The sequence below is a fragment of the Populus euphratica genome, unplaced genomic scaffold (genome assembly GCF_000495115.2).
Source record: "Populus euphratica unplaced genomic scaffold, PopEup_1.0 scaffold303.1, whole genome shotgun sequence".
In the NCBI taxonomy this organism is placed as follows: domain Eukaryota; kingdom Viridiplantae; phylum Streptophyta; class Magnoliopsida; order Malpighiales; family Salicaceae; genus Populus; species Populus euphratica.
Window position 1 is genome coordinate 296,514 of NW_011500096.1, and position 9,628 is coordinate 306,141.

Consider the following 9,628-nt stretch of genomic DNA (forward strand, 5'->3'; position numbering starts at 1 on the left):
TGGAGTTTTTATTTTTTACGTGAAAACCCCTCCCCAGCCTATCAAAGGAATCTTCCCCTTGAATGAAACAAAATATACATGCTCAATAAATAACTCGGGAAAATTTGAACTAACAGGAAAAAGAACCAGTACAGAATTCAAGCCAGACAGTATAAGATTGCATGCTTTACAGATAATATAATCATGCTTCTTAATTTGAAGGGGAAAAAAATTATATAATGGCTTTACATGGTAAATCCAAAAGTTCTATAATGAACAAGAATTATAAAGGATTTACTGGATAATATGAAACGAAAGGAGAAAGCATTCATGCACTCATGGGCAAAGAAGCATCAAAATGTGGGGTAAATTAGAGTGTCTATAGAGGATTGTCTATTAGAAAGGAAGCAAATGAGCTGGATTATTTGGCAGTTATGATACAATACAAATAATAACTTAGAAATTTGAAACGATTCATATGATTATTGGAACTTTTTTTTTTGTTTGTTGAGAATTACAATTATTGGAACTTGCCAGCAAAATGATTGGGTAATGGAATTTCTTCATGGTACTGACTTGCTCTAGTGATCTTGACCACAGAATAGTCAATCCCTTATCAAGTGAATGCCAAGGATGCATAGGAACTTAATTTAATATTTATCATAAGAACAGCCAACATACCCTTGTCAAAAGATACATCTCTTTTAAGATATTGGTAGACAAATTGAGGAGAGGCTTCCCACTCATGCCACCAGTTTCCTCAGCCACTGGGTATTTCTTTACAAATTCTGGCCTTGATATGGATGTATTTGATATAATCTAGCCCAATAGCAGAAGAAGCAAAGTCAGCATTCACAAGCGAGTAACATGACTCTGTGGAAGTGATGTCCTTATTTCTGTGGTGAGTAGGATATATATATAATATATATATATATATAGGGAACCATCATTATTATATATATATATATAGGGAACCATCATTATTGCAGCTTCATCCACAACCAAAAAAAAAAAAGAAAAAGAAAATTCGTACTATTGCTATTATTGAACTGCATGAAAACATCATCTTCTTCACTACAAAAAAGCCAAAGTCAGACTGATAGGAGTTTCCACAAATAATATTCAGTAGAAATATATTTTTAATTTATTCTAATCATTTAAGCCAAGAACATGAGATAAAAAAAAGTATAACTAGCAAACTATTATATGATGCCAAGAACATGAGATAAAAAAAGTATAACTAGCAAACTATTATATGATGCCAAGAACATGAGATAAAAAAAGTATAACTAGCAAACTATTATATTATGTTTGTCTTTGGGCTGCACTTGCGACCTTTATGTAGATAGATATTTTAGTTTTTGGTATGCGAAGTTTTCAGTATGGATATCCTAATGTGATTTAATCTAATTGCATGATATGGACCTCCACAACTGCAACTGATCCCTTCCTCACATACAAGCCTAACCAAAACAAGAATATAAAAAAACAAATTCACATTGGAGAAGGGTGAAAATTACATTTCACCATAGAGTAGACGGGTGGGGTCAAGCATATTGCTAGTACCAAGGACCCGTACATGAGTTATGCATAACAGAAGAATATGTGATGTCCACAAATATTTAAGAAAATTAAAACAAGTGGAACCACTTCATACATGGATTACTCTATCAACCATACTTGTAACCAAGTCATAAATTATTTTAAGAAACTAATTAGAAAGCTTCATTCATCTGAAAAGTAACCGAAGTTCTGAACACAAAAACATGAATGTCCAGCTAAAAGTAAAAGCAGATGGAGTTCTTGATGGGAACAAAACATACCAGTCCATCCAAGCGGAGTGCAGGAGAAACCTACAAGAAATCACAAACAAGGAACTATAAGAGTGCTGCATGTGGAAGTGGAGCACAGATATGAAAATAAGAGCAGTTGCACACTGCTGCAATGTCTTCAAGGTCTTCCTTGGACAAGTCAGGAGCAATTTTCACAAGCAAAGGAGGAGGACCCTCCTCACCCCACTGCATTTCATCACGAGCAGCTTGGACCTAAATGGAATGCAAAAAAAGAAAAAAGAAGTTAACTAAGCATCCTACAATTTCAAGAGAAGTGTAAGTCAGGCGTAAGCATCCATACCTTCTTAACTACGTCCTTTAATTGCTTTCTTCCCTGAAGCATACGCAATCCAGGAGTATTGGGTGATGACATGTTAATAACCTATGCAAGACAAGAACATATTTTCAAATCATATCAAACAGAATTCAATTCCTCTTAGCCTGTAATGTACTTGACTAGACAAAAGAGCCATGCTATTGGCATTCCATTTTTCATTTTCACAGTACGCATCATACAAGTATCGTCAAGTGAAGCGCATGTAGCTAGATGATGGAGTGCCAATAGGCCACCCTAGTAAATTGTGCCAATAACATTTGTAAGAAAAACCACAAGCTTTCATGAACCGGAAGATAGAAGAACAAAAAGAAAGACAGATATGGAAAGAAAGTTCTACCAAGTAATCACAATATTGGGACAATGTATGAACCCCTTGTACATAATCTGCAGCAGCATCTTCACTTGTCTTGCTCTTTCCCAGAATGACCCCGAGAGTGCCAGGACCAACTTTGCCTCCATGTATGACTTTCTTGTTAGAGGTAGATGAAGCGCTTGAAGATTCATCCAACTTTCTTTTTCCATGTTGTGCACCCAATCGCTTTGCAACAGCTACAATGCCTTCACTATTAAATCCACAGCGATTGAAAATTGCACTGGCACAAACATAAAGCATTCATATATATCAGTACTGAAACACTTTTCTAGAAACAAATTTACAATAATTAAAAAAAAAATTCTGAAGCCCATACGATAAAAAAAGGGTCTCTTTCACATGTCCAAGCAACCAAAGATTCAAATTTTCACTAATCCAAGAACCATCCACCACCACTACTAGATGCACAAAAAAAAGAGAGGGTATTCTCACCCTTCCTGACGCAATCTGAAGATACATGGCTTTGGATTTCCCTCTTGTGGAACAGGGGCAACAGAGCCAACCTCCACAAAGCCAAGACCTAACCCCAGCACGCTGTCAACAGCCTCAGCATTTTTATCAAAGCCAGCAGCTAGACCTATAGGGTTGGAGAACTTCCTACCCCAAACTTCCAGTCCTAAAACTGAGGGATCAGGCCGCTTCTCTCTTGGAACCCAACCACGAGCCGCTGCTGAGACAGCAAGCTTATGAGCAAACTCGGCATCTAGAAGGGCAAAAAATGGATTCACGAGTTTCGTTGCATTGAATAGCCAACCACTGCAAAAAAATTCTATACGAAATAAGTTTACATCCCAAGAATAAAATACAAGTATTCGAGGCAATTTCAAATTGAAGTCATACCATGAGTGATTCATAAGATTATCTAGTAATTAAATTTATCCAAATATTATAAAAGCTTGAAAGAATACAAACAAAGCATGATTATCAGAATCTATCATGGTATGTATCCAAATTCTTTCAATATATCAAGCAGTCATTCATGTTTAAATTCTTGTTCATGGTACATTCATATATAAATCATTACTCTGGAATTAGAGTTCCAATATGCATGCAACAAGTTTAAATGTGAATTAAGGAAAAACTTACTAGAGGTTTGAATGAAGTACCAGAAAGTTGCTTCATCCACTAACATAAGCTCCTCCAGCTATAACCAATCCCATGATTGTTCCTGTTAATGACCTTCCCTATAGTGGAAAATAACCACATATTGAAACATCGGAATTGAACAGGAACATTTCTACTCTTGCATTGTACACTGGAGCTCAGTAGGAAAATCGTTCGATAGAAAGAAAAAAGAGGAAACAAAAAACCAAAAGTAACAAAAACTTTGTTACAGTGTGCGAGAAAGCAGCACATTAAGCGACTTATGAATCGACAAAAATGGTATATCGGAAAAAGGAATCTGAAATTAATAGTTTAAGCAAATAGCTATGCATGAAAGAAAAAAACACAATGACACTCATTAATTCATTCAATGAACAAAAATTTACTAAAACCAGAATAAATGGGTGCCTCCAATGACACTTTCTTCTCTAAATTTACACTCCAATCACTTCAGCATATTCATTTATCAACTTGCCTTCAAGCAACAACAACCAAAAAAAAAAAAAAAAAACAACCCTCTAATTTGAAGTATAAATTAAAAACTAAAAGTCTCATGGTTTGACTCTAGCAGCAAATACAAAAAATGAAACTACAGTCTCAAACCAAACCACTACTCGGTCCCCAAGAATATATACATTCACAAATTCATCAAAGATTAAAAACCCATTGAAACAAAGACGGAAAGCTATACTGAATACAACACAACTCAAAACACTAAACAATCCAAAAAGAAGCCATTTTCTCATATCAACCCAATCTCTCATATCGTGACCAGAAATGTAAAAAAAAGTAAACAAGGAAAAGTTTACCTTTTTTGAGAAGTGAGGGATTTTTGGAGCAGTTTCTGATGACGACGAGGAAGAAGAGCAATATCTAACGCCACTTGTAGGACTTGAAGTAACCCTTCTGAGCAAAATATCTATAAGTACTCTCCTTGAAGCCATAGATCAAGAAACACTCGCTACCTAGCAGAGTCTATCTTTTTATGTCAACCCACCCCAAAAACAGGGGTTTGTGGTGCTTGGTTTCAGAGGTGGAGAAAGAGAGGTTTTATCACAGAGAATGAGAGGCTGCGTTTTGGATCAACGGGTGTGGTTTAAGCACAAACCTATTAGAGACCACATCAGTAGAGTGCCCTGCAGCGTCCACCAACACAACAAATAAAGAACATGGCCACCATCACACCAGCAGAGTAATAGCAGCAACAAACATAATTAATAGCATGCCATATAACATAAATTAAATAACAAATAAATAAACTGCCAGCACCACACCAGCAGCAAAAATGTACTTCAACCAAATGAATTATGTTTTGATTAATTAGTTGAGAGCCCCTTCACCATAAGAGACAAAATAGTTTGTTAAGTAAATTGTATATAAGTAATATAATACATGATTATTATTTTTGAGCTGAATGCAAATAAGCTTATAAGCTTCTTAAATCCTTCATGTAAAAGCTCTCTTCATCATTTACTTTCTCTTTCAGTTTGTTACATGGTATCACAGTAATAAAGAACTTTATCAGTGAAGAATTCATTGGAAGATCAATCTTCCCCAAACACACCACATAACCCAAACACCAACTATACATAAAATACTAATCAATATTTGAACCTTCACAATTACAGCAATCCCTTTTAGTTAGATATTGGTGACAATCCAGTCATAATTTTAGTCATAGACTTACTCACTGGCAACAACTATGCAACCTGGTCCCGTGCAAGACGAGGAGCTCTTCATGCCAAGAACAAATTAGCATTCATCATAGGAACTATCAGCCAGCCAACTAATCAAGAAGATCCTCTCTTTGATTTTTTTGTGCGATATAATGACATGGTGGTTTCATGGCTCCAGAACTCTATCAGCAACTTTATCAAGTCTAGCATAGCATTTGTCGACAGTGCTCAAGACATTTGGCTCGACCTACATAACATATTCTCTCATCAAAATGACCCACACATTTATCAATTGCGAAAGAGTTTAGCTAACCTCTCACAATAGACTGATTCTGTGAGTGTTTACTATGGCAAGCTCAAAACCCTTAGGGATGAAACATTGATATATGATCCCATACCATCTTGTAGCTGCGACACCATGAAGACTATATCTGAACATTATCAACGTGACTGTGTTTTTCAATTTTTGATGGGTTTAAATGACTCCTATTTTTCCATACGGGATCAAATCATGTTGCTTGACCCTATCCCCATCATTACTCGAGTTTTCTTTATCATACAACAACAAGAACACCAGCTATGGCTTTTGCTATGGCTTTTGCCATTAGAAAACCCTCCTCCTTCACTACCAAGTTTCCATCCCATTCTAAATACAAAAAGGAAAGAACCTAATGCACTCACTGTAAAATTACTGGACACACACTTGAAACTTGCTTCAAAGTTGGGAATACTGAAGCCACTAAATGTTCACATTGCAACTTCACTAGCCACCTAGTAGAAAAATATTACAAGTTGAATAACTATCTTTTTGGTCACAAATTATTCACTAAGTCCAGAAGTTCTCATGTTCCTGTAGCACAGTCAATTTCCACTCCTGTTACCAATATTGCAGATATCAGTGACACTCGCATTGGTTTAACTAAGGAGCAATACACTCAACTCATGGCTCTACTTCCACTAGGGACATCTACCATTGCTCATACCTCATCGCGACTCCATACACCTCCCACTCCTCATATTTCTGGTATACACTATTGTTGAAATACTCACACACACTACATCCTCATCTCATCCTATACCTTGGATCATTGACACAAGCGCAATAAACTATATGGTCTGCTGCCTCTCCTTTTTCATTACCATTATCTCTGCTGTTTATTATTCTGTTGCATTACCAAATGGAACATATGTTCCTGCTACACGCACTGGCACCATCCAGTTAACTCCCTCTATTTGCCTCACACAAGTTTTGTATGTTCCTTCTTTTACTTTTAATTTGATCTCTGTAAAAAAGCTGACGACTAATCATACATGTTCTATCATCCTTCTTTCTAATCTCTATGTTATTCAGGACCTTTTCTCTTGGACAATGATTGGGAAGGGTGAAGTGAGGAATGGACTCTATCATCTTGTCAACACCAACATCTCCCCTTCTCTCCTGGCCAATAGATTATCTCAGTTTTCTACAAACTCACCATATTAATGCCAATTTGTGGCACTGTCATCTAGGACATCCATCCTCCCTTGTTATGTCTTTAATTATAGACCCTATAGTCAAGAACAACATCTTGAATATCAGTAAACAACCTTGCTATATTTGTCCCTTAGCAAAATTTCATCAATTGTCTTTTTCATATAGCAAGCAGCATGCCCCCTAGCCTTTTGAAATTATGCATTGTGATCTTTGGGGGCCAGGTTCCATGCCTTCCTATGATGATTTTAAATACTTTCTGACCTTGGTTGATTATTTCACTCGCAGAACATGGCTTTATCTCCTTCCCACTAAAGTTGACACTAAACATAACATAAAATCCTTTGCCAACTTAGTTGAAAACCAATTCAACTATAGGATTAAAATTTTACGCAGTGATAATGCGGGGAATTTCATATGAAAAAGTTCTTTCATACCAAATGCATCATTCACCAAACTACTTGTGTCGAAACACCTCAACAAAATGGGATTGTAGAGCGCAAACACCAGCACCTACTTAATGTTGCTCGAGCTTTAAGATTTCAGGCCAATCTCCCTCTTCAATATTGGAGTGATTGTGTCTTGACTGCCATTTACCTCATTAATCGCACACCTAGCCCCTTGCTTAAAAATAAAACACCATTTGAACTCTTATTCAACAAATCACCCTCTTATGCACATTTGAGAGTATTCAGTTCTCTTTGTTTTGCTTCCACTCTCTCCCGCCAAAGAACAAAATTTGATTCTCTGGTCACATTTCTGTTTTTTTTTGGATACCCTTTCAGCATAAAAGGCTACAAATTACTTGATCTCCAAACCAATACCATCTTTATATCTAGGGACATCACCTTTCATTAATCAACTTTCCCATTTCAATCTTTACCTCATCACCTCTCCAATGATTCATCTGACAACCCAACTTGTGTTTTTACTAAGCCATTACCTGACACTCTAGATTTTCCTATCATCCCTTCTTAACCTATATCCCATGATTTCGCTCCTTTTAACATTCATGTGTCTCTTCACAACATAAACTCACCAACTGTAAACGATTTTGTCATCTCCACAACAGACCCTTCATCTGATTCTCCATCTTAAACTCCTACTATTCTGCTTGGTGTCTCTCCTGATGGAGTCCTTCGCAAAACTACTAAGGTCTGAAAAGCACCATAATATCTACACGACTTCCATTGCAACCAGTCTTTATTTACTGTGCCTTCTCAATCATTATCCAGGTTTGAGACTCCCAACACTAGTAATATCTACTCCTGGCAAACTTTATTTCTTATAAACAATGTTCTCCATCATTCACTGCCTTTTCTAGTTCTATCTCTATTCATGCTGATCTATCACATATAAACAAGCTGTAACACATCCTAGCTGGTGCAAAGCTTTAAGTGATGGATTATTTTCCTTGGAACAAAATCACACCTGGATTGTCCCTGAGCTACCTTCTGGAAAATCAGCCATTGACTGTAAGTATGTTTATAAGACTAAATTCCTTGTTGATGGAACTATTGAGAGATTGAAAGCCAGACTTGTTGCCAAGGGTTTCACACAGAAGACAAGTATTGATTACACCGAAACTTTCTCTTCTGTCGCAAAGCTTGTTACTATCAGGGTCTTACTCTCCATTGCAGCAATCAAAGGATGGTGTCTCTTACAATTTGACATTAACAACGCCTTTCTTCATAGTGACTTGAAAGAGGAAATACATATGCGCAAACCACCTGGTTATTCTGTAGGCGGGGTCAATAAAGTCTACAAACTTCTCAAAAGTCTATATGGACTCAAGCAAGCCTCACGCTAGTGATATTCCAAATTTTCTCTTTCTCTAATTGCTTTTGGTTTTACACAATCCAAAGCTGATTATAGCCTATTTACTAAAGTGGATAATAATCTGTTTACTGCCTTACTAGTTTATGTTGATAATATAATTATTGCTGGCAATTGTTCCTCTTCCATCGCCTCCCTTAAAACCTTCCTACACAAACAATTTAAATCAAAGACCTTGGCTACTTACGCTACTTTCTTGGCTTAGAAGTTGCTCGATCATTCAAAGGTATTCATTTATGTTAGAGAAAGTATGCCTTAGACATCTTGACTGATTCAGGAATCTTGGCCAGCAAACCCCTTAAGCTGCCTCTTGAGCAGAACTTTAAGCTCAACATTTGGAGCTGCTTTATCAGATCCCAGCTCATATTGTTGTCTTATTGGTCGCCTTTTGTACCTCACGATCACTATGCTCGATATTTGTTATCCTCTCTAGATCCTCAGTCAATTTATAGATACACCTACCATCTCATTCGTGATAAGATACAAGTTGGCCTCATCACCACTACTTATGTTGCTTCTCATAGACAGCTAGCAGACATTTTTACAAAAGCTCTCCCTCCTTCTATTAATCTCTATTCTCTATCTTGTTGGGGGGGGCTAGCAGAGTAACAGCAGCAACAAACATCATTAATAGCATGCCATGCAGCGTAAACCAAGGAACAAATAAACAGATTGCTAACACCACACCAGCAGCACAAATATGCTGCAACCAAATGAATTCTGTTTTGATTAATTAGTTGACGGTCCTTTCACCATAAAAGACAAAATAATTTGTTAAGTAAATTGTATATAAGTGACACGACGAAAAGATTGATGTCTTCTCCCAAGTGTAGGAGTGTCGAAGTAATAAATATCCCGACAAGACCGGGGTCGAACCACAGGGAGGTTAATTGTACAAATTATAGACAACAATTATAAGCAACAATAATAGCAATAATAACAACAACAATAACAACAACAACAATAGTAATAGTAATAATAATATTATTAATAGTAGTAGTAGTAGTAGTAGTAGTAGTA

At 36.6% G+C, this 9,628-nt stretch overlaps 1 pseudogene; it reads right to left on the reverse strand.

The window, feature by feature from the left end:
- Nucleotides 1-15: 15 nt before the first annotated feature.
- LOC105109314 (dihydroorotate dehydrogenase (quinone), mitochondrial-like) lies at nucleotides 16-4,728 on the reverse strand (annotated as a pseudogene).
- Between the last annotated feature and the right edge of the window lie 4,900 nt (nucleotides 4,729-9,628).